The 22610-nt window shown below is 46.5% G+C and overlaps 1 protein-coding gene across 7 annotated transcripts in view; it reads left to right on the top strand.

Annotated features, from left to right (window-relative positions):
- Window positions 1–22610, top strand: part of CADPS (calcium dependent secretion activator) — a 244560-nt gene that overhangs the window by 27630 nt on the left and 194320 nt on the right. The gene's annotated exons all lie outside the window — the stretch shown is intronic.

Here is a 22610-nt window from a genome sequence, read left to right as displayed (position 1 = left end):
TTTTCAGTACATCATTTGTAGCTCCCACAGATATATCTCGGAGACTTTTGAACCAGAGTTGAAGGGACCCCGCAGATGTGTTTACTTTTGTTCTGGACCTTGCACCTGGTAAGGCTCACTCTTACATTGCAAAAGATGCTTCTTGCTGCTCCCCATCTCGGTGCCACTCGTGCTTGGGCAGACTTCTGTCTTTCCTCAGTCTTTCCTTCCCCTCAGCCTTTCCTTTCGCCAGGCTGCATTCGTCGCTCCGTGCAGCGGCAGCTGTCGTGGAAGGCAGTCTGGGGGGGCCGCGCTGATTTGAGCCGCGTCTCCCAGTCAGTCCAGCCTTCTCTGCAGCCCTCGGTCTGCCCCTACGAAACGTGTAGTGACCCTGACGTCGTCTGTAAACCCCTCTGTGCCGCACTGGTGAAGCGTTCTCTGAAGAGGCTTGGGATGGTGCTAAGAATACCCTTAGCTTAATATTCAGCTCTTGTTTTCATAAATCTTGGCATGAATTACAAATTCTTCTGTTAGTATTTTGGGGCTATTTCCTACAGTTCCTTATTAAAATGCATGTGTTTTTCCTCATTTAAAAAGATCATCTGTATCAAAAAGCTAATGATCACAATACCTGGCTTACTTTTCCCCAACAAAGATGACAGCAGTGATATAAATCATTATGCTGCTGATTGTAAAATTGCTACCTCCAGGCACGTCTTTATTTTAGGGCTGGGTTTTTTGGCTGCCACAATTTACAAGAGAAAGACAGTTGGGAATTTTCTTCTCTAATATGTAGTTTTCACAGCTCTTAAGTCTCTTTATTGAGTCAAGCTGCTTTGACTGCGAGGCTGGAAAGAGCAGATTAAAGTGCCTTTTTTTTAATATGCAGCTGTGCATGTAAGAGTATTGTGGCTTTCCCGAGGCAAGATAAAGTCGTAAAGATTTCCTGGTGGGCTTCTGCCATTGCTCAGCTATTGTGGTCCTTGCTGCAACAGACAGGGAATAGCCTTTCTTCGGGACTTTTTTGCTTTTCTGTTACAAGCCCACGTTCACCTGCAGTTGCTGGCACTGCGGTTGTGCAACAGTGGGCGCGTCCAGCACCGAGGTGCAGCAGGTCCAACAGGGCTAGCACACGCAGGACCCTGCTGGGAATTTGGAGCCATAGTGACTTTAGTTTCTAATTTTCAGTGTAAACTCCCAATGGGGTTATAATGTAACATGGGTATGGAAACACTGAGGATTGATTTTTCCTTTCATCTATGTGAGGAGCCTGTCTAGGAAAATCAGCAGCTGCAGAGAGTTTCAGAAATGCCACCATCTGCACACCTCCCAGACGTCCAAGGTCTGCGCTCCATGAATGATGACAGCAGACTCTATCAGGGGTATGACTTGTATTTAATTCTCTGTGCTACAGTCCCTTTAATCTAGGATTATATCCAGTTGTTTTCTTCATGCAGGATATATAATGTCAGATAAGAGCAAAAGCAGCTGGGAGAAGAAAAATGGCTTTGAACAGGGGCTGAAAACCTTGAGTATCTGTAGATGCCTTTGTCAGAGGCATGAACATATCTCACAAAAAAGTCCAGGCAGGTGCATGGGCTGACAGGACCCTCTATCTTTGATAGATGAAGACCCTGGAAAGGCAACCAGTTGCAAATGAAATGGTAATTGCTTTCCCCTCACTGAATGAAATCTTCTCTGAGGCGATTACACAGATTAAAGCTTCCCACTGAAATGTACCAGAATAAATATAGTCTGCGCCTCTTACGGGGACTGCTGCAGAGCGCTGGCTGGCGGCTGGCTGCACCAGCCGGGCTGCTGGGGAGAGGGTACTGCATCGCAAGTCGTTCCCGTTGCGGCGTGCAGCTGCGGCAGTGGACCTTGGAAGGAAGAAGTTGTATTTGCACATTAAGTTGGCCTCATGAGAGATGTTTGCTTGAGAAGGGGAAATCATCATGATATGCGTGAGGGGCTAAAGACTTGCTGAGCGTTTTGGCCCCCCTTTGTGGAATATGCCACAGATTTGGGAGTGCAAAAAATATAATATTGGACAACAATTTTCATTTGTACAGAACCTTTTAAAACCAGTTTTACCACTCTTCAGCAGAAACGCGTACAACAGAGTTCATCACAGGCACTTGCTTCTTGTCTGCCCAAGGAATATGCTTACGGGGTAGCTGCTTGCAAGCTGGTTATGTTCTCAGTTCACTTAAAGCAGAAACTGTCCTCAACCACCTGGCAAATGAAGGTGTTCTGACGCTAGGGACACAGCATGGGCTGGCCTTGGGTTGCTGATAGAGCTGGGGTCGAGAGTAGAAATCGTGTAGAAATAGTGCTAGAAAGACTGGAGGCCATCAGATCGTCCACCTGCCTCAAAGCAGGATCAACCGTACTTTGGTCCAGCCTTCGCTTGTCCAGCCCATCCTACTAGGTCTCCAGTTATGTGGTGGCACAGGCTCCTGGGCCATCTCTTTCTGGGCTTACTTAGTGTTAAAGGCTTTTTCCCAGTATCCAGACTGGCTTCCATGCCACAATATACATCTTTAATTTCTTGTCATGGGCATGGACAATAAATTATTTTGTCTTGTGCAACAGGCTTTCATATAATTTGAAGACTTCATGGATGTTCTCAGCCTTCTCTTCCCGTGGGAGTCTCTGTGCAGGATTTTGCATGTTTGTTTTTAAAAACACAGTGGGACTCTGCTCACTTGTGCTCAGCCTGCGGTCTGCTCTGCTGACAGCTGAATAACATGAAATGACTTAATGCAACCCCAGCTACGCACTTCAAGTGTTAAGTTAAACCATTGCCCAGAATAATGGATACTTTGGGCCAGCTTGATAATTGGTAGTAGATGCCATTTTAACCAAGGTATGAGGGAGACTTTGCCATGCCTACACAAAATCATTTTCCTCGCTTATCACAGCATGATTTAACTACCTGGCATTACTAGTGCTGTTGATTAGGTTATATGCTATATAATTCCAAGTACAGCGTGTGCATGGTAGGCACATAACAAATTAAAAATCTCTGAAGTACAGGAGTTGTGTATGTGAGAGTCATTAAGAACCTTTTCCACTCTAATTAGCTCATTTTCAAAAAAAAAAAAAAAAGGGGGGGGGGGAGGGGAAGAGTAAAAAAGGCCACTCAGGTAAAAGCGTAGTAAAAGATAATACGGTGTGTGGGCTTGGGCACGGCCACGTCATGGAGCGTAATACTGAGTGGCACAAAGCTGTGTCTTCTCTGTACAGCAGTCTTCTCCTGTTAAGTGTCTGGCTTTTCTAAAGCTAGTGGAGATCCTGACGTGGGCAAGTGCAGGTACGCTGGGGTGGATGCCCTCTCGCTCCCCAATGCCCGGCTTGGCCAGGCTCACGCTGACAGGGTCTGGCCTCTTGAAGTGCCGGCTCTGTGTGGTGCTTGCTGTGACTGCTGCCTCGAGAGCCTGGTGCCACCTGGACACCGTGGATGATGATGTGAAACTGTGAGTTACAAGCACCTCAGGGGAGGGACAGCTTTGTTTTTTTTGTTGCTGCCATTTTGCAGCAGTATTCCAGTTATGGACGGCAAAATCAAACGGTTTGTGGCTACCAAAGCCTGGAGCTGATCTGGCTGCGAGTGGGACAAGGCAGTTCCCTGGAAAGTGCAGCCAGCTCTAGAGTCATTTGAAACCAAAGAGATTTGAGTGCACTCTAGGGAAGCATTCAGTAGTGCTTTGGATTGTGAAAACGATTTTAACACTGTCAACTAGCACCAAATGAATCAGCAGGAAAAAAAGTTTCTCTCTGGTGCAGGGCTAGTTAGTTTAATTAAAGGTCTGCTGCTCTTGGCTGAAGTGCCAGCAGTTAAAACAGAATTTGATGTAGTCAGCTAAGTCGGTTGCTTCAGTGATGTTGTTATGCCTATTTTTCCTATTTTTATGGCTTAAGTAACAGTATGAATTTGTCTGTTGCTGTCTATGGAGAGCTGATTAGAAATGAGTGGTTGGAGGTGGCACGGAGACACTTAAAACTGGCAGGGAGGCTCTTCGGAGACCTGGCGCTTCTGCTGCAAATTGCAAGGACCAAGGATATACCAGTGATTTGCTTGGCTAGTATGACATGCTCAATAAACAACCACTACAGGCTAAACACCTGTTTATTAAACATTTTTGAAGAAAATAACCTTGACATCGAGGTTTATCCATTCTCACAGGACTGTTGTTTTGTATCTGGCTCTTTCTCTACTACATAAAAATCCATATTTATGTCTCCGAGCTGAATTTTATCTCGGCTTTTTTATATCCAAAATTATACCTTTGATATGGGCAAGCCAAAACTTTAGAAAAGTGACAAACTAACTTCCATATGGGACTAACTGCTTGAGGTTCAGAAGGATGGAGAAGCTGGCAATTTTTGTGGCAAAACCCAGTGTTGCAGGAAGAACAGTCTTTTCTATAAAGGTGCTCAAAAGAAGATGCTTCTCTTTAAAGAGCAGAAATCTGTTTTTAAGGGGTCTAGCCTTGGAGAAGGAAATGTTCTCGCTGCGGCGTCGAGAAACTGTGGTGTGCCGTGTCAGAAGGATGGAAAATTCTCCCCGATCCCAGTTGTGGTCAGCTGATACCCTGGAACATGAAATGGAGCTTATTTAGCTTCCCACACTCTTGTGCAGGGGGTTAGTTTTAAATTTCCAGCCCCCACGCTTTAGTGCAGCAAATTCTTCCTGCATTCACGTGGTGTCATCGAGGGAGAGCCTGCTAAAAGAGACCAGCCTTCCCTTGAGCACTGACTGTTTTATCTTTTAATTTGAAAGGGCAGCAGGAATGAATGTTGAAAGAAAATAAACCCAGCAAATGCCAAGGGTCCCCTGCCAAAGGCCTGAAGAGCCCAGCCTTTACTCCGTGCTCACATCCAGCTCCTGGGACATGCCAACGGCCGTAAGAGTGGTCTCACCGCTGCTCTGGTCCCTTCCCTACACAGAGAACAGCAGAAAATAGTTTAAGACCTCCTAGTTGGGGGCTAAGCCCATTTTCCTCTATGGGCAAAAAAGATGGGTTGTAGCTCTGTTAAATCACCGTTGACTATGGGTGTGAGCCCTGTTGTCGAACAAGAATTTGCAAGAGGACGAGTGCTAAATGGCTTTGAGTTATGGTTGTAATAGCAGGCTCTTCCTTCTGTCTGGTCTATTAGACCACAATGGAGAGGACGTAAATTAGTATGTTTAAAGTGGGATTTGTTCCGTAAAGGTGCAGTGATTGTGTAATTGCTGACTATTAAAATCCAATGAAAATCAGACCAGCTATATTTCCCTTGATGTAACAAATTTAAAAGGTAAAGATAACACTGAATTATCTCTCTGAAACAGAGGTAGCCCCAAGTTGAACCCCATACTCTACGTCTGGTACTGTGAGTAAGGGTTATTAGTTTTCAATCAAAATCAGTTTAGGAGATCCTAAGCCTTAAGGGGCCTGAAAATCATAGCAGTGGAGTGCAGAAACCAAATATCTGAACCCGTAAGTTATACAACAAGGACTTTACATACTACTCTCAAGAAGTTGTTCATACTCATCTACTTGGGAAGCAATAACCGTTCGTGGTTGCTTGTTACAGTGCTGGGCAAGTAAAACTGGATATAGCCAAAAAGCGCTTCTGATTCTAAGCCCTTGTTTTTCTGTCCCTATGGTTTTCTCATGGACCATCTCTCTATGTTTCTGCTGATAGAAACAGCCTCCCTGCGCCATCCAAGGGACCTCACCTAGGATAGCGCTCCGTCCAGTCTGGCAATAGTGATTCCCAGAGCAGCTGCAAGAAATCATGCAATGGCTACCTGGTTCCTTCTGACTTGTTCCCAAGACTTGTGCCCAGCGGTCGCTTTGGTCACTGGACGGGAGGAGGCATAACCCACTGCTGTAACCTCACTTGCCATCTGCACCGCTCTCTGCTCTGACTACGCATCCCACTCCTAAAAGATCCAGCTCTTATTTGAAGCCTGTTGAACTCCATGTCTTGGTGGGAGCCCTGGGTATTTTCTCATGCTTGCAACAATGCTCATTTGCGTAGTGCAGCTGCTGTGACCGACCTAATGCAGTTCTTTACTTATCAAACGCAATCATCGAGATTGGGGGGGTGGCTTCTTTACTGCCGCTTTACTGTCAGTAGCTCTACTAACGCTAGTGGAAACGGCACTCTGACAGCCGCAGCGTGACACCCCCCGCTTGGCACGGCGTGGTGCTGCCGGGTTCACGCGGACGGGATTGCGGAGGTAATTCCTTGTGCGCCACGCTGAGATTCTCCCGCAAGGGGCCTTGCTATAACTTCATGCTCACTGCGCCAGCTTAATGTTCTGTTACGTTCTTTTTTGGGAAAAGCCCATAAAATCTGAGGGCATTGTGGGGGTTAATCTTTGTTCTGCAGATGCCCTTATTTCTTTTGAATTTCAGCCTTTGAGATGGTGCTTCAAAGTACTGCTCCGTGGCCCTCAGCAGCTACATAAAGCCCTCTCTGTTCAGGAGTACAGCAGCGAGCCCTGAGCAGAAAACAGGCTGTGTAGCCCACCCGAATGTCAGCCCGTAGGCAGCAGGATTCATATACAGGCTTTTGGCAGAAGAGCGCTTGGCTACCAAACCAATTCAGAAGTCTCCTTGGTCTTGCAGGCGGGCTGGCAGGTGCCTCGCTCTTACTGACTAATTTTGGGCCAGACTGAAGGCTCCTCAAGATGAGTGCCTTTAATCTATCATGTCTCACTTTGCTGCTGGCCTGCCACGTGGCAGAGGCATCTTTGCGGGTTTTTTCTGATGCCGTCTTCAGTTTCTTTGCCTCCCAGTTGTATGCAAATGAGCTGGGATTTGTTTTGCTCACTTAAATCACGTTTCTGTGAAAATTGCCTTAGAAATTAATCACAAAGCTCAGCAAAGTGGTGTATAGTTTGAAAAGAAAGGTTCACAATGCAAAAGATTAAAGGAAATGAGAAATTCTACTTGCCTCCTAAATTTAAGGGCAGACAATAATATGGGGGAGAGAAGTAAAATTGCAAAGTTTAGAAGACGTAGATACATTTCAACCAAAAAGTGATTTGTGCCTGGTAATTCTGCATTTGGGCTTGGGGAGTTTTGCCTGGTGTGTGCGGGCAGAGGAAAGCAACTGGATGATGCTTGCTCTGTGATAAACTCTCCGACTTTTGTGCCAGTGAGGAAAGAAGTATCTTGGCTGAGACTGGAGTTGGCCGTTCGCTTTCCAATTGGCAGTGAAACGTATGTTCTCAGGTGTCTCTTATTTCCAGCTTCCCTGGCTTATTCTTTCCAAGATTTCCTTTGGGTGAAAATTTATTGCTGATTTCTATGCATACTCTGGCAGACGATCTCTGGCTTTTTGAGCATGCAGCCAGGGTTTTGTTTGGAAGCTGGCAGCTTTCTCTCTCCTGCGTACGTCAAGCCAAGCACCAAAGAGTGACAGGAACTGAATCAGAGGTGGTACAAAGCTTCACGTGGATTTGTCCTTCTCTTGTCCGTGTGGGTAGGATACTTGCCCACGCAAGTAACCATCTTGTGCAGTTCTCTGAAGTTTGCAAAGTGCAGATGAAGGGCTGAACAGCAAAATAATGCTGCCATCTCCCAAAGAAGCACATGCTTTTGTGAAGCCTGCTGCTGCTCTGAGAGGCATGGCCTTGTTCACGCTGCTGGCTGATGTTCCCCTTCGTGCACACCCCAGCCCTGCTGGGGCTTCTGAAACCAACCTGTGCTTGGTTGCCATTCTGCAGTTGATCTCCTCTCTGTTACCGTGTTTTGAGGCCCAAACACAGGACTTTCATGAACTAAAAAAGCAGATGTTCTGTTTTCTGTCAGTGCCTGGCTTTTATCTGCTTCCCAAAGGCTGCCTGCTAACACCTGGTGTGCAGCAGCTCGTAGCTCCTCCAGTACTTTGTTCTAGAGGCCTCTCTTCCCATCTAGCAGCGTGTCTCCTCCCTCTAGCAGCTGCTAGGGAAGCTTGTTGCTGTTATCCAAGGCGGGTGAGAAGGTACTTGTCTTCAAGACAACCATCAATCAATGACGCCTCCTCGAGAAGGCTGTGTGGGCCACTTCTGCAATATGTCGTACTGCCACATGCTTATGGAGAGGTGGTATCTGGCTGTGCAAATGTGCACATAGTCATTTAGCACAAGGACCAAAGCCTTGAATTCATCTCAGTCAAATGTTCTGGCGCGCTCTCAGGTAAACAACTGGATTCCCAGATCCTCAGTTCTGCAGCTTTTATTCCAGCAGTCTTTAAGTTTGGTATTTTTCCCTTTCAATTTACACAAGTTACAGTTATCTCTAATTCTTTTGTGTAGGCTGAGGCTTCTAATAGGAGCATTCAAGTAAAAAACACACTGTAGGCTGAGGTGAAGTAGAGTTGCTGGGACTGTGTGTGCATATAAAAAGTGTAGTGTGGGCATCTGTTTTGCCAGCAGTGTGATCCGAGCGCCTGCGGTCCCGCAGTCCAGCAGAACTTCCACCGACCTCGGGGTTTTAGCACCTGCACAAACCTGCTTCTAAGGCATAGCGTGCTCCTCGCGCTTGCTGAGAGAAGGCAAATGGCAGAGTAGTGATTCAACATGTTGTGTTTATTTTTAGGGTTTATTTCTCCCCTTTTCGTGGTTTTGACTTTTATGGTTTCAATGACTCCGTCCAGGGAATTCGGGAACAGAAGTGGAGCTCCGGGATGGAGAGCACTGCAGGCAAATTCCAGCACAGCTGCCTTTTACAAAGAATGACTTGATTCTGTTTTTCCCTCCTTGTGTAGGCCCATGTGTTTTCTGCTCCTACAAACACTCCTCTGAAATTATATGCTTCAAATCCACAATAGCTATCCTGCTTTTTGTGGGGGTTTGAGCTTGCACTCTCAGTATGCAAACTCATTACCAGATGTAATAGCAGACAGTTCTTCCCTCCTGCCCTTCAGGACCACGCTCTGCTTACTCTGTGCACAGCCCGCTCTCATCCCTCCTTCTGCTGGTCTTTTGGGCAGTAATACGGCATAAGAGCTCTGGTTTTGGGGCTTGGGCAACATATGCTGGTGTGTTTAAGAGGGTATTTGCTCTGTCTGTTACATTGCACTGCCTTCATAGCATCAGCTCGCAATTCTTTTTGTCCTTGTGCTAAAGTGAACCCTTTCTAATTTGGTAGATGTGGCAGCTGTGAACCGCAGCAAGTGAAGAGGAGAGAAAGCCCCTGTTTTACCAAATAGTGGTGTGTCACCCTCCAGTGGGGCAGGGAGAGCAGGGGACAGTAACCCTCCCGCCAGACGTGACCAGAGGTCACCACTTGAAGCCCTTAGAAATATCGCTGCCTCAAGCCCAAAGAAGAAAAGAGAATCTCTGCTTTTCTGAGACTGTCTTCAATATACTACGTTGCACAGGACTAATTAGAACAGCTTCCCCTGCTTCAAATGAGAAATTCCTTAATGTGTAGCTGTGTGGGTTTTTTGCAAAGAATCTCCATGTAGGGTCAGGCACACCCGTTGTGTTGAAAATTGCCAGAGTTTAGGTAGTTAATATACAAAATTATACCAAACTTGTGTTTGCTGGGTTCACTAGAACAGCTGAGTGTTTCCAACTGGTATCTCACCATTGACTAAAAAAGGCACTACCGCTATTTATGGTTTTTGACTTCCAATTTATGAGTGTTCTTCTCTGTCTCCAGGCATTGCCTGGCACAGCTGAGTTACAGGTGTGTGCTGGGGAGGTGGATTGGGCCGGACTAGATCTGGCTGCTTTTACTCATGTAGGGGGTCTTTGTCCCACAGAGCCAGCATGAGGTACCTCTGCAGTTGTGTCCTGCCACATGAGTGTGGATTGCTGGCTCTGGATCATGGCAAGCAGCTTTCCGGGTGTTACTTAGTTCTAATTAAACTTGGCAGGAGGTGAATGGCAAGAGAAAAACAGCATGCCAGCCAGAGGCCCCAAGGGAAGAGGGATATTTGTTGAGGAAACTAGGATGTCCCCCCACCAGTTGCCCCGGGCATGATTCAAGAGCGTGTTAGTTACAGCATTGCTCTTTCTCTTTCCTGGGTGTCTGTAATCCAGTAATCTAATGTAAATTTGATTTGCCGTAGCTACGTTACATTACTTACAGCACAAAACTGAGTGATGGCAGTGCTTGCTGCGGCCTCCCTTTGGGTCAGGGTGCTTTGAGCCTGGGCGCGCGCATGAGGTGGACTAGACTGGGGGGGGCATGTGCTTATGGGGCTCTCTCACCCCATCTCTTTGCCTCAGAAAATTCACAAGATGATCCACCCCTTTCATCTTCGGCCTTCTGTTATAAACTATCCAAAGACTAGGGCTTTGAGAAAAATGGCTATTTTTAACACTGCCTTTCCATTTAAAAAAAAAAAGGAAAAGAAAAGAAAAAAGAAAATCACCCTAGTGGAAAAATGTTATTGCAAATAATGTTCCCTAATGAGACATTCTCAGCTATTTCAGATACATATAAGCCACCATGCAGAGGTACATTCCCATGTCCCTGAGTCTCTGACCAAGTATGGGGATGGAAAGTTGAAATGCTCTGTTTGCTAGCAATAGTTTGGTGCCTCACAGAAAACTACCTTTTTACCAAACTCTCTCTTCTAACTCCAAACAACATACCCTTGCAAAATAGGAGATTACTCATTTTAGCAGGAAACGTGAGGAGGAGGAGGAGGAGGTGCACTACAATTTCACACCTCTTCTTTCTCTCTTTTTTTTAAATCTAGAAATGAGTTCTGTTCTGGCTTGACTGATTTGATTGAACCTTTTCAAGTGCTGTCTCAAGGAGACAGCTTATCTTTTACCGTATCGGAGATGTGTTTGGCTCTTGAACAGATTTTTTTAAAATCTGGGATGTTTTCTTTCTTTTTATTTGTTTCCTGGAAAGCATTGAACATTCAGAGAATAAGGGAACGTTTCGAACAAGTTAAGTTGTACTTAGCCAGAACACCAGAGCTTGATACGTAAGGTCTCTTGGCAGAGTGCTTTCAAAATAGGCCTTGTTTGGAAAAGTAGTATTGCTCAGACCTGTGTGTCCTTCCCCTTCCACCCCACCGGCCCAGTTTCAGGTGATTTGAGATAGCAGCCCTCTCTTTGCGGGGTTGATAATTTCCCTGCATTTCAGCAAGGGGCAGTGGGTGCGTGTTGGATGCTGTGTGAGCGAGGCTCAGCGTTAGACTTGTGTGCCTGGAAGCTTCTGTGTGTTTCTTGCTCTATTGTGCAGTCCGATCAAAGATGCTGCCTTCCCTGCTGGCTTCGCCTGGCTGAAAACAGCACTTGCACAGCAACTGGGACACACCAGGAGTCCTTTAGTCTCCATTCATTTGTGTGTCGCTTCTGCTCAGTGAGAACTGTTTTTAAAATAGCATGTGACATAGAGGAGCGAGTCAGAGTTTAATGATCAAAATGATACCAAAATAACTGTCTAGCAATAGTGGACGTATATTTTTATAAAAGACAAGATACTGTGTTTTCTGTTTGCAGATCTGAAGTGATGGTAGGAAATCTTTAGCTCCATTCGTTTAACATTTTCAAGCCTTTATGTACTGCTGTGTACGTTAACCAGGCAGGAAGATTAGCTTCTGCAGTATGTAAGGTCTACTTGGAGTGGGAATATCAGATGAAAATAGTTGAAATAGTGTTTTGAAAAAGTGTCTCTAAAAATAGCTTGCTTTTCTTCTTGCATAGCCCACCATCCTAGTCTGTGAAAGGCTCTCAGTCTTTTCATGCATATAGCCACTTCTGGAGAGAATTGAAGTGCTGTTATCCTCCTTATACAAATGGAAAATGAGGCACAAAAGAAGCAGAGGAGTGGGCTGTGGAAGAGCAAGGACTCGCAAGGGTCCCAAGATGCTGCCCTCCTCTAAATGGGACCTGCTAGCACAGACCAACTTGTGTTGCTATCCTTTCCCTCACCCACTTTTTGGACTCAGTTTATGGTATGTGGCTGGCCTTTGGGCCTAGGATCTCCTGATGCTTTTCAGTCCAAACACTGGATAGACCAAGCCTTGCTTAGCCTCTGAGGTAGTCCAAGACCCGAGATGCTCAGTTAGTGTCTGCAACAATACGGGTTACTGATCTATAGCGTGTTGTACCATCCAAATAATACTGCCCAGGATGGTGGGAAGAGGCAGGCCAGTGTGAATTACTTGTCAGAAGGGGTCAGAAGGGTGTTCCTGGATGTGGGGACTCTGGCTGCATGGGCACCATGTTGTCATTTGTGAACGTAAATCTAAAGGCTTTGTAGAGTTCCTAGGGTATTTTGCACAGAACTTTTTTTTTTATTCTGTAGTATCAACTGTCTATTGCAAACGATTTACCTGAGAGATTAAGTGCGTTTCTCAGTCAGTGGTGAAACGGCAGATTTAGGCTTTTTGTGGCCAGTGCAGCATCCCTACACCATGCTGGCATTTTTACTTTGTTTTTCAGTAGGGCTGTAAAATTTCTGAGTTCTGGAAGTTGTATTTGGAATATTCTGAAAGAAATATAAATTCTAGTGGCTTAATAGCTAAGCCTATCCCTTTTCAAAGGGATACAACATGAATGACTCGTGGGAGGTGACCTGTGACACTCTCCAGCTCCAAACCATACCCTTTTAATGTGCAGCGTACCATGGTCTTGAGGCACAAAAGGATGCAATGTAGTGTGTCAGAAGCTGTGTCATGTCAACACTTATAAGCTTCATGAGACTGTGTTTTCCATCCAAAGGAGAAAGAGAAGGAATGAAAACATTACCTTGCAAGGCTGCCTGTAAGGATCAAGAGGAGGTGGAAAATCTTCCCTTGATCCTTTTTCCTGGGCTAAGCTTTTTGGGAGGTCTCAGAGCAGTTGGAGACCATCCCTACTGTGCTACTGGAGTAAATGTGCAGGCTAAGCCATCTCTGTTGCCTTAGGAAAGAGCTTCTAACCAAGTCAAAGCAAACATGACTTGACCTGCACCTCAGACCAAGGTCCTTTCTAGCAGGATTTTCCAGAGGAGGCCGTGTGAGAGGCTGCATCAGCAGCCCACAAGACCTGTGGTTAACTAGAGTTACTGGGGATCAACTGAGACCAGCTTGATTTGGGAGGGAGAAAGGGAGGTGTTTGGGCAGGAGCAGGAGGAGAGAGGAAGAAAGTGAAAACAGTGAGAGGAGAAGAGGAGGAGCCAGCTGCAGTGCTGGAAGAGAGATCTCACAGGGGTAAAAGGGATTTGTCTTGTGCCTTTGAGGCACGCAGGGGGATCCCTGATGTGTGGGGACTTTGCATATATCTCTGCCCACTCGTAGACAGCCTCTGTTCTGTTTGCCTCCTGGTTTTATCTGCTAGCTGTATTTCTCTTGGTATTTTTATGGGTTTGTTTTTTCCGTTTTATTAACAGAACGGCTACATTTTACCACAGGCAGGATGAAGCTCGGCTTTCTGCTGAAAGTTGGCTGGCCGTGATGATGTGTTTTACTCAGCAGAGCCTCCTAGGAAAGGCTCCAGTCACAGCAGAAATCACCAGGGAGGTTTCATGGAGCAGCAATCATCCCTTTGCATATGCTCAGTCACTGGCCTAGTATTTTATCACTGCTATTTCTTGTTTGTACTTTGTGCTGGTTTCTCCGTTCTTTTGAGATCAAAGTCATATTTTTATTAATCAGGAAAAAATAGGAGCACATAGCTGTTTGATCATAGACAGAAAAATACCCAGCAGGGCTAGCTGTCTGTTGGATCTATTGCAAACTTACTCTGCTAATGGCTTACTTAAGTAAAATAAAATCAAAGCTGGGAGAAGTTCCAGGTTTTCCACGCTCTTGTTGGGTGGCTCCATCTCAGGGATATACATTTGCACATCAGGACATAGAGCAGAGACCAGCCAGGTGCACATCAGACCAGAGGAGAGAAGCAGCAGGAGGAGAAAACTTGCAGAGAGGAGCAGAAGTTCCTGAAGCTGTTGAAGTTCTCCTTTCCAATGAGTGTTTGATCCCGTTGGAGAAGGGACCACATACAAGGAGGAGATGCAGGGTTGGGACATGGGTGTTTGATGGACACCCTTGATAGAAACAGGTTGCAAGTGAAGCAGGCAGTGGTGAGGGACTGTAGATATATTTCTCTGTGTCTATAGCCAGATTTCCCCTATGGGGAAGTTGCAGGTAGAAGGTGTTGCCTGGAAGGTGTCATGGAGAAGGTCATCATGCCAGAGGCCTGGTCCAGTTCCTGGCTGTGCTTTCCTCTTCCAGCATTGTGCATCAGGCTAGTGTTCAGAAAGTGGGAGCAGCCATAGTAACATCGTGTGTAATTTGTATGTGTTACCGAAGTCTGCCTGGTCAGCATTGCGAATCATAGGAAAAAAAATGCGCTCAGGGTCTGAGAGGACAAGAAGTAGTGTGTCAATGCTTCAGAGAGAGTGTTTGGAGCCTGTGCTTTCATCTGTGCTGATATATCTTTGTGAGCTCTGTCCTGTGCAGAAGGGCTCACTGCTAGCGGATGTGGTCTGGTTTAGTTGGGACAGGAGAGATCTGCTGTACTAGAGCTAGATGCTCTGTGCCTGCAGCTGGCCTAACCAGTGGGATTGGTGCTCCACCTTCCCGTTACTTATCCAGCAATACTTGAGCCTCTTTAAAGAAGAAACATACCAGTGAGAGGAAAAATCACTTGGCTCTCATTGCTCATGCCAAAAAACTGCTGCAGTTTGCCTGTAATAATGGAGGTAGCGAGAGATCCTGGGCAAAGATCAAAGCTGATGCTGTGCTGGGGCACTGGCTGGGTGGTAACTCCATGGTGGGGCAGAGGAGGGGACTCCCTTCCTCTGCAGGCAGGTCTGATAGGTCAAGCAGTGGATTTTTTCACCCCTTCAGTCATGTTGCTGAAGTGGATCTTTACAGCTAGGCGAGGCAGTAGTATTTTTCTGTCGTCAGACTGCCTGAGTAAGAGGATGGTTCAGTCTCTGAGCTGCGAATCAGTGCTGGGCTGCTGTTTAAGGACCCAGCAGCTGTCTGCATCGCTTGTGCCTAAGCCCAGCTGTATTTCTGAGCATGGGGCAGAGAGCATTGCTCCTTGGAGGTGCCCCATCACTCTGACCTATCCCCAGCATCGCAAGTGGGCTCTGCTAGCAGGGCATGAGCTCCTGCAGGTAGAAGGGGTTGTGTGGGCCCTTCACTGCTCTGTGTGTGTGTGAACCCAGGCGCAGTAATGGCACAGTTGTCCTCTATGCAGCAAATGAACTGGGCACCTCTTCGGAGAGGGCAGAAGAAAGCAGCTGGTTTGGGGGCCAGGGGCATTGCTAGTGTATTTGTTGTTCTCCTTCACAGAGAATGGGCGTAGTTGGGGAGAGGATGGTCAGCATGGATGGATCCGGGGACTGAGGGCAGCCCTGCGTGCACAGCTGGGCCTTGCTGAGAGTCCTACGTGGTCTCCTGGAATACTCCTGGATGTGATCTCAGAGTGGCTAGAGAAGCGGCTAGAAGCAAATATGAGTGTCCATGCCCCGGCAGAAGAGCTGCTGCTGTTTGCCATGCCACAGGCAGAACTGCCTGGGGCGCTGGCGAGGGAAGCAGACCAGTGTGGTTCTCCACAGCGACCATTACAAATGGCCTCCCCTGGCATCTCTGTCCAACGGCAGGCTCCAGGCGCTCATCGGGGAGTAAGAAGAGCACCTGGAGGAGTACCTGTCACCTGGGAATAGTGCTGCAGGGAGCCTGCGAATCATTGGTGAGGGGAAGGGGACAGTCAAGCAACCAGGAGCAGGGAATTGTATAGACAGCCAGGAGACAGTGAGCATATACGGAGTGATCCACGTACAGTCAGCCTGTAAGGGGAAAGGACAGACCAGCTTGGTAGCCCTGGGCAGGTGTATTGTGGCTGTTAGAAACCAAAACACAATGAGCTCTTTCTGGTAACAAATATCAAACTTCTCTGAAATGACCAAAAACTAGGTTGTTAGCCAGCTGTGAAAAGCTCCCTGAGACTGGCAGTTAATACTGCTTGCTTATGTTGAGAGCAGAACCCCAGTGATGCTGGGCAGCTTGCAAAGCAGCTACAGATGCTTCTGCCCAGGAAAGTTTACAATAAGAAGACGAACGCTGGGGACCCGAGTCACCCCCTGTGTGGCCCTCTCCACTGTCGGAGGGAAAGCAGCACCAGCACAGGGAGAACATGCTGGGATTTCTCAGGGCAGAATAAACTGATTTGTTTTGCTTGTAGTCTCATGCCCTTTGCTGGGGTATTTGGGCATCTCTTGGGTACTTGGGTGGGATTTTTAGTAGACTAGTCTGTGCAAGGCTTTTCAGAACCTGAAGCATCTACAGCTCCAGATCATGGAGTGAAATTTCTGCTTGTCATTGTGCAAGTGAAGATCCATTAAAGAAGGCCCAACATGCTTTGGGTCCTAATAGTGAATCAATTGTAAAGGAATCAAAATTTAAAATGAACAATATAGCAGTTAGAAAAGGCCTGTTGAGAAGGAAAGGTGTGCTGTGTTTTGGTGTCAAAAAAAGAAGCCAGAATCTGCTCTCCTGGGCTGTGCTAATGTACTGGTATCATCAGTGAAGGGGCAGGTGGAGAAGCTGGAGGCAATATTATCAGTGAAGATTCAGTTGCATGTGTAAATGTGATAAAAAAGCAGTGGCAGATGTGTTCTTGGACATCTTCCTTCTGTTGCGTAAGTTAAATGGTGGAGTTAAGCCCCCTTAGGGAATACCTTGTGTGAAGAATGGGATTGTTCCCTAAATAACTTTCCACCAGGGTTTGTCCCCCAGATGCCAGCGCTTGGCTGATCTGGCATCCAGTGCATCCCTTCCTTGCACATACTTCATGTCATGGCCGGTTTTCTGACTGTGGAAGCAGTGATGATGAGGGATGCTCATTAAGTTGCTTTAGATTGTTCCTAAATTACCTGGTGCTGAGCAGTAATAAAATATTTATTAGGCATTACAAAACTAAACCTGGGAAGAAAGCACACTGAGCAGTTGTGGTGGTACTGAAACAGCAGATATCCTAAGGAGAAAGATTTTTTAGTCTGCTCTTTGTTCATGTACTGTAAACTGATCTCTCAGAGACAAAAGGCAGAGGTGCTTCCTCTGGGAATTACCTGCAATCTTCTGCTGAACTGCTTCTTGCAAGTCACAGGTAATACTGATCTGCTGAGAGGTTCTCGGTTCCTTACACAAAGCGTCTGTGGGGCAAAGGGCTGTCACTGGTGTGTAAAATCTCTCCGTGTAAATGAATGAACTGCTGATTCCATTAGAAGCTTATTCAAGTCCTGGTTGCATTTTGTGAATTAGCAAGATCTTGCCTCACTGAGGTCTTCTAGTCTGAGTAAAGTTGATGCACGTGGCTTTACTGGCTGGTTTGTGTACGTGTGCAGTTGTGCACAGGATGCTCTATAGGCCTGACACTGGCAAATGAGCAGTTAAATAATACATGCCTTGTTTTGGCAGCCCAGTCTAGAATGGCGTCTCCTTGCAAATCTGCTGTTGGGTACCATGCAGTCATAACATGGTGTAGGCTGGAAGGGGTGTCTGGAGGTCTCTAGTCCAATCCCCCACTCAAAGCAGCGCTACCTCCCAAGGTAGATCAGGTTGCTCTGGGCCTTGTCCAGTCAAGTTTTGAAAATCTGCAACGCTGCAGATGCCACAACCTCTCTGGGGCCCTGGCCCAGCGCTGAACCAGCCTTACTGCAAAATTAAACGAGAACTCTTATGAAACTCCCCTTTCCATTAGTTTTCAAGGCATGTGTTTTGTGGCTCTTTGTTACTTTTAATACTTTTGATATACATCATACAGAGCTTGGAAGGACAACTGTCCTGTGAATGCAAGTCATCTTGTTTTCTTTGCACGTACAGATTTGAAATCACTTTAAAGAATGAAAAATTTGCAGAACTTGGTCTAGTGCAGAGCCACTTCAAAGTTCAGAGGCATGTAAATGTGAGACAATGATTTGATCCATCTGTGATACAGTCAGGAGGGGAAGTTTTATATATATATATATGTACATATATATATATAGGGTTATATATATATGTACATATACATACCCACACAAACTATTATGTGATATAGACTGAGCTACTCAGACATAGCAAAGCATTTTGGAAAGGGTGTGTATTAGTGAAATATGCTGCATATAACTTTTTTTTTATCAGGGAACTTTTCAGTGGCAAACAGCTCCTCTTTTGCAAATTTTGTGCTCCCCCGCTGTAGGCGGAGGAGGCTGGAGACAACATGCGGAGATGAATGCCAGCTGTTTGCTGGCTGGAACAGCTCTGGAGAAAGTGCCATGGCTCCATGCATGAGGGTTTGCATTCAGCTCTGAGTCAGATGAAATATATGCAAAATAACATGTAGCAGGAAAGCTTCTGCTGATCGTTTGTCCTGAGGAGGCTGGTGCACCATTTGCTGCAGTCTGCTTCAGGCAAATTCAGGAAATATCCTCCAACTTTTACTAGCCACTACAGTATTCCTGTTTGGGGTCTGACTCTTCACTTCTGTGTGATTCTGTGTGAATTTATATTTGTGTGCAGCTGCAGTGAGGCTCTGCCGTCCCCACCCTACCAAACTGCCCGAAGCTGAGGTTGCAACCAAGCAGAATTTTACCTAATGTCACAGTGCAGAAGGCTGATGTGTCGCGTTAATGCGTTTCAAGGGGGAAGTAATTCTGTTTTACACTATTTGTAAGCAGACTATGGAAGGTAACCAAGTGAGAAGTGCTTTGTATTGGCCCCCTCAGAGGTCTTTCTGGGTCTGCTAAAAAAGACAAGCTTTTGGCTTTTTATTTATACACCTGGTTATCTAGCTGATCACTAGTGAGTCTAATAATGAGAGTTAAAATAGCACCCCTGACTTAAAAGCACTTAAGCTTCAAGGTGAGTGCTGAAGGCATGTGCTCTTTTAAGCCTATAGACAGGTTGGGTGCATTGCTTGTGTTTCAAGCCCCTGCTTAAATGCTTTGAAGCATGACACTGGGATTGAAGATGCATCCTGCCAGAAGCGGGGCTGCAGGCTGGGCAGTTTGGTACAGCCTCCGCTCTTCTAACCCGATCCTGCCACAGGACGGCAAAGCTGGGCTCTGGGGAGGCCGTTCCCTGCCAGCTGCCAGGAGATGCGTCTCTGAGATTGGGTTGCAATGCCTTTAGCATCTGATGGGGAAGTGGAGAGGAGGCGCTGGCCCTTCTGAGCACGGAGCTCGCAGCAGGAATTAAAAACACAGCCCTGTCCGGCTCGTTGTATTAAAGGGCTGCTGACAGAGGTCAGCCACTGTCTAAATTGCAGCTAATTGGCTCTTGCTGAAAAAAGTCGCTAGAACGGAGCAGGGACAGGAGGTCGCATCTTCCCACTGCTCACAGTAATTTGTGACCTTGTCAGAACAGCTTTCTGGAGTGCGCAGGGGCAGCGAAGCACCCCCGTCCGCCCCAGGCCTTGGGACCTGGAGTAGCCTGTGTGGAGGGCAGCTCTTCCCAGGCGCTGGGCAGACGATCCAGGTGTGCAGCTCTGCCTCTTCCTCGGGCACACCTTGAGCAAGCCGTCCAAGGCTTTCAGCTTGCGTGGCAGAGCTGGCGTCGGCCGCTTCAGGCATCGGCCGGTTCAGCCCTCGGCTTGTGCACGCTGAGCCCCAAGGGCAGCCTGAGGTGACTCTCGTACGGGGACGTCTGCCCCATCCCTCTCCTGGGCAGCCGCGTCGCTGATGGAAGGAAGTGCTGTGCTCTGGCAGCTGCCGTGTTGCGCTAAAACTTGGGGTTGAGGTGGAGGTACCAAACCAGGAGAGCGCAGCCAAGCTGAGCCTAACCTGTTCCACACAGACTAAACTATTTAAGGTGGCTTTAGGGAGAAATGAGCCCCCGGCAATCTTTTAACCAGGCTGAAATTGCACCTGTACTAGCTGCTCCGTACGGCAGCTCTAGCCTCAGCACCACTTTCGTGCACCAGCTTTGCCGGGTGCCGTCAGAGGCTCTCGGGGAAGGCGCTGCACCGCTGGGGTTTGCGTTGCCTCTAATACGTAACGGGGCTGACCTCGACAGCAGCTTCAAGGGGGTAGTGCAGCACAAACAGTAAATAGAGGCTGTCTTTTGAGCTGCTTCTGGTTAATGTTAAATACCAAAGCCCTGCACTTAGGTCACCTACAAGGAGCGTCTGGCAGCCTGAACAGAAACATTGGGAGAGTTTGGGCATGAGATGGATTGTGAAGCACCTTGGGCAAATTTCATTTACCTGCAGGTGTGACCACCATCCGCCTCCCTGATGGTGGGGACTTTCTGCACTAGTCATCTGCTTCTGTGCTGCAGAAGTTCAATTTAATATGAAAGCAATTTAATTTTGGCTAAAATTGACTGCATTCTTGAGAACATCCCTAACAGTGAAATGGACACAGATCAACAAGCTGGTGCTGTTTTACAGTCCAGAGGCAGTGGAAAACGGAGGGTCCTGTTAGCTGTGGATGGGCCGTGCCGCACATCCGATGCGATCGGAGAGGCCCTCCTTTCCCCTGGCTGTGGAAAATATTTGCACAGAGCTTGGGGGCGAGGAAGAGGCAAGTGACACTCCAGCAGAGAGAAAGCCGATGATTCATTTCCACAGCCCCCAGGAGGTCGTGTGTGAGAGGAGCACTGGGAGTTCCTAGGAATTTCAGGAAGCGGCGTTCATTTCGGAGGTAGCCCACTCAATACTGAGGAAGGAGCAGAAAATGTTGCAGCTAGGTAGGGTTATAGGAGTTGAACAAGCCAGGACTTCTGGAAGTTGTCCTTAAATAACCTGGAAAAAAATAATTAAAATGCTATACACATTGTCAAATTCCCAAATGAAAAGTCAAGGTGGAGCATGGTGGGCTTTTTTCTTTTGCTTTTAAGCTGCATTCTTCGTAGCTCAGAATATCTGTGTTTTTAGTGTATCTTTCTCTGTGCCTCAACATGCAGGTTTCAATGTTAGGTGTAGTTTTACTGTCTCTTTTCTTGGTTCCTTGTGGCCTCTGTTGTTCCATCGCTCCTGCCTGGCATTCGCAATGGCTGCTGTTATGAAATCATCAATACATTTAATTAATGTCCTGATTTTCTCCTCTTCCAGATAATTAAATGCTTAATAAAAACAGACCTAGCACCTTCACACAGCTATCTCCCACTTGATCACTATATTGTCTCTGGCTTGTCTTATTTCTGATCTAGTGTTCTTTTCAATTTTCAGGACTTCCATCAGATCAAATAGGTTTGGAGCCTTTTTTGTGTCTGATGTTGTGTGCATTGCTGAAGGGCTCATGATGTTTAAAGTTGCTATTGGCGAACTCCCCAAAGGGTTTTAGGTGCCTGACATGGCAGAGGGCCTCTTATATCCAAAAATTAGATTCGACCACCCTTGAAGCCAGGAGCTTTCAGCCATGCTTTTCCCCAGGCTTGTTGCAGACCGTGACCAAGGCTGAGGTGGGTCAGTCCAGAGGGACCGTGCTTGCTTTGGCCCCGGTGACTCATGTAAGTCGGAGCCCGGTTGCATATGTCAAACCCCATGGAGCCCGAGTGCTTTCTGGGCTGCTGTTTTGGGGTAGGAATGACCCTTTTTTTCCAGCAGCTGCAAGGGTAACAAAGGTTGCTCCACATTTTTCTTAAGCAGAACGTACTGAATTTTGCTTTATGTCAGTTTGATGGACACCTCTCCATAAGCACCAGAATAAGCTAACCCTGGATTATCACATCAAATTGCCGTTGCTCACTAACCCTCCTCAGCATGGTGTTTCAGAATTAATTACCACTATTCATGATGTTCATTACCGCGGTCCCTAGGCGCCTCATGTGGCACATCATCTAGATCTAGTGATACTTACCATCGCATTTTCCAAGTAGACCCTCTCCTGCTTTTTATCACTAGCTGTGCTTACCAGGCTTCATTATACTCCAGTTGTTTGGATCTCTGTAGTTTTTGATACTTTATTCAAAGCTATTCGGACACTTAGAGCCAATAATTCTCTTTTTCTCTTCCGTTCTAATGGGCTGGTTTCTTCTGCTGACATACTGTTGAGGTAAAAATACTCCCCTTACTCTCCTCTAGCCCTTTTGGCTATTAGTAAATTATTATCCTAATTTTTTTACTCTTTTCCCTTTCAGATTGAAGTTGTCGTATATATATCTTGTTTGGTTCCTCTCTTTTGTCTAAACTGATTCTTATTCTCAAACCTGAAGTAGCCACATACCAAAACAGACACAATTACAGTTATACCCCTGCAGCCTTTTCAGCAGGAGTGTTATCTAAGATATCATACTGGCATTGCAGGTATGTTACTTAGGTACCTGCTGTGGCTTTGTTTACATTAGAAGTTGAAGAGGCATTTTTTTTAACTACATCTATCTTTAAACTGACATATAAATTGGCAAAATAATGGTGTGTTATGCTGCAAGGCTGCAGTAAACCCCTGCAAACTTTCTATTGATGTCAGGCCGAAAATAGAACTGTCTTGTAAGTTTTATCAGCCGTATGCTGGACAGAAAAGGGTTTGGGCAGCAAAGAGAAAGCAGAGAAAGTCCTTGCATGGATAAGGAGGACAGGTTTGCTCTCAAACGTTTTGCACTGAAAAAATCTCTTCCGAGCATACGTACAACAGCTTACTTCTCATTTAGGTATACCTGAAGCAGTAAAAGTCTTGCGTGCATTTGTGGTTGTAGAGTTGTTTAGAAATGATGTTCAGGGTAATTTTGGATGCTCATGACACTTAAATGAATATGGC

The sequence above is a fragment of the Dromaius novaehollandiae genome, chromosome 12 (assembly GCF_036370855.1).
Source record: "Dromaius novaehollandiae isolate bDroNov1 chromosome 12, bDroNov1.hap1, whole genome shotgun sequence".
Taxonomy (NCBI): domain Eukaryota; kingdom Metazoa; phylum Chordata; class Aves; order Casuariiformes; family Dromaiidae; genus Dromaius; species Dromaius novaehollandiae.
The sequence above is the reverse complement of the archived record's forward strand: the minus strand, read 5'-3'. Positions and strand labels throughout refer to the sequence as shown.